Source organism: Panicum hallii, chromosome 7 (assembly GCF_002211085.1).
Source record: "Panicum hallii strain FIL2 chromosome 7, PHallii_v3.1, whole genome shotgun sequence".
In the NCBI taxonomy this organism is placed as follows: Eukaryota; Viridiplantae; Streptophyta; class Magnoliopsida; order Poales; family Poaceae; genus Panicum; species Panicum hallii.
The window spans coordinates 25,602,513-25,605,596 of NC_038048.1; the positions used below are offsets into that span (position 1 = coordinate 25,602,513).

At 42.9% G+C, this 3,084-nt stretch overlaps 1 long non-coding RNA gene across 1 annotated transcript; it reads left to right on the forward strand.

The window, feature by feature from the left end:
• The first annotated feature begins 263 nt into the window (after positions 1-263).
• Positions 264-2,563, forward strand: LOC112901696. Its single transcript, XR_003230338.1, has 3 exons — positions 264-869; positions 1,324-1,395; positions 2,261-2,563. It is a non-coding gene; the product is annotated as an uncharacterized LOC112901696 (long non-coding RNA).
• The last annotated feature ends 521 nt before the right edge of the window (positions 2,564-3,084 follow it).

The following is a 3,084-nucleotide window of genomic DNA, read 5'->3' on the forward strand; positions in this document are numbered from 1 at the left end:
AAGCTTCTAGAAAAAAACTTATATTTAGTCTATTATATGGAAAAAATATGTTAATGTATATATATGATACTTTGTTTTGTAGTTACTTCACAATGATGCCTTAAAATAAAAAAATAAGAAAAACATTGCATAGTGAAGGTAAGACTAGGCCTGTTTTCGGCCATCTAATTTCTTCGGCCCACCCAGCCCAAATCGAGACGCACGCTCTGATCGATTTGGACGGTTAAGATGCTTCGCGAAAGGTCTCGAAACCCTACCAAGCCAGCTCTCTTCCCCATCGGCCCTTCACCTCTCTCCGCCGCCACCACCAGCCTCCCACCCGACTGCCCCCTCCTTCCCGATTTCGGCCTCCCTCCTGCACCGTCGCCCCCTTCTCCCCCGTTGCATCGTCGGCCCCTTCCTCCCTGAGCGCCGCCCCCTCCTCCTCGGCTCCTGCCTCCCTCCCTCTGTTTGCACGCCTCCGCTCCGCGTGGGCGCTCTGGTGGTGGTGGAGACATCACCGGCTGGACGCCGCCGTGGCGCGAGGGCGCAGGGGCGCCGGACCTCCCTTCCACCTGCGACGGTGGCCAGGAGGAGCAGGAGGCCGGCGACGACGCCCGGGGCCTGGCAGGGCCGGCCGTGATGTGAGGGAAGCGCTCATGGTCGCGGCGTGCCGGGTCCTCGTCGGCCTCGGGCTACGCCGCCTCCATCCTGAGCGCTGTCCGGCCGGTCGTCCCCCTCCCCCCTGAGCGCTGCTCTGGCTCCCGCCGGCCCTCGTCCTTTCCTCCGCCGCTGCTATCTCCACCCCAACCTTCCCCTTCGGTGCCGAGCAAGATCAATACCAAGATGCCTCCTGATCGGAAGCAAGACCAAGGAACGCGCAAATCCAGGTAAATTCGTAGGTCTTCTTCCATTTCGGATTGGTTTGCATCAGTTCGATTTGACTGGTAGATGTAGTTCGAGATGGAGTTAGGGTTTGGATTTGTGTGTCCATTCATCTGTAGATGCAGTAGGAAATAGGTGCCTATGTTCTGAGTTCATAGTACGTGAATCTTTTATGAAATGTTGATTTCTGTTGCATCCTGATAGTATCACGTTAGCTTGACTGGTAAATGGTTATTGGCTTGGGTTCCCTTTATATGTGCCCAGAAGGGAGATTCCCTTCACTAATTTTAGCTAGATGTATTATCATGTCTATAGGCTAATTTTATTACTAGCGTCTTACGTATAAATTATCTAAGTAGAGCTTCTTTTCAGTTGATCATTGAATGATATTATTTTCAGATTGGAAAATTCAGTTACTCCAGTTTCTGGTGTTCTTCATTGATGTAATTTATTTTGTAGGGGCGTGTCATAGAGGTTTATGGCCCAGATTGAATGACAGTAACAATAAGCACGTGTGAAGATGCGCGCAAGGTACTAATACTCTTGTTCATGCTAATACCTGTGCTTTTAACTTTCCTTGACCTGTTAGTTTTGGTTGCATACAACATGAGCAAGTTTTGGATGATAGCAGAGGTGAGCTGATTGTTACTTTACTGAAGCAATCTGTATTTGTTAGTCTACTTAATTAGTATTACTAGTTAGCATTGAGTAGTAAAATTAGTAGTGTGCTTGACCTATTAGCTGGATCTTTGGGAAAGAGATGAACATTAGAATCTAGTTACTTTGATTCATGCTAACACCTGTGCTTTTAGCATTACTTGACATGTTACTTTTGCTTGCACACGACTTGAGCAAGCTTTGGTTGATAGCGGAGGTGGATTGATTGGTAATTGTTACTTTATTGAAGCAATTTGTATTTGTTAGTTTATTGGAGCAATCAGATGTTGTTATAGTTATATGAAGAGACTGATGTAATATGAAAATGTAAACTGCTGCTTTTGAGATTGCCTTTTCTTTTAGAACGAACTGAGGTTTCAGATTATAAACTGCTGCCATCTCGTGTGGATCTACAGCACATTGTAATGGTAGGTCTACCTCTCCTGCTTTCTACAGCGGTCTACTAATCTAGCAGGAAATCTGTTGTTATTTTCACCTGAAACACTAAATGCCAATTGTGTAGAGTGCCTGAATTATAGATTTTTCTATGTGAATCTCTTGGGTTGGATCATTTATATGTGAACCAAATGTGTTATGATTCAGCTTGCCTTCTTACTAATTCCGCAATGTCTGCTCTGGTCATTTCTAGTTGGTGCTGTCTTCTTACATTCATTAGAGTGATTACTAATTAATGGAAATTTTATTTGTGTTATTAATTGAATATGTTATAATGCTTCAGATTGAGCAACAAGATGAGGCTGTAGGCTGCAGTGAGGCTATTGGCTGCAGTTTTATTTCTTGAGATACGAAGCAGAGTAACCCAGAGGCGACACTTCAGGCAGACTAGGATGCAGACCAACGTTCTTTGCTTGATTGCTTGGCTGGTGTAACTTTTGATTGTACATATGTATGTATGAAGGGAGGATAAATTGTATTGCTTGACTGCTTGCCTTGTGCAACTTTGCATGTACTATGTATGTGTATGAATATGTGCATGAACAGAGGATGAACTGTGAACATGTGACCTATCTGTTCTCCCCAATTTTTATTTTTTGTTTTATTTTTCAACATCAGAGACGCAGTTTTGGGAGGCCCGTCACTGATAATCATCCACATTTAAAGTTTCGTGACGTTTTTTTTATCAATAATGATGGAAAATGAGTGTTATAAATATAAATATAACACCCTAATTTTCAAATTAGGAAGCTAAATAAATATTTGCTAGAATCTTTTTAGGATCTATAAGATTTTCATTCAAATTCTTTTAATTTTTAGAACATTTACCGTAATTAACAATAATTTACTTAATAAAAAAAGAAATATAAGTAAATATATGTTTTGTGCATTTTATGTCGCATTATATTGTTTTATTACTTGTCTTCCATTTAAATTTTAATTTTAATTTTAAATTCAAATTCAAATGCATTTGGATACTTTTCATTCTCTCTATCTCTCTTTCTTAGCCCGGCCCACTTCCTTCTCCCTTTCTTCTTCCCCTTCCCTTCCTCCTGCAAGGCCCAGCCCAGTCGGCCGCTTCGCCCTCCCTCCTTCCCGGCCCAGCGG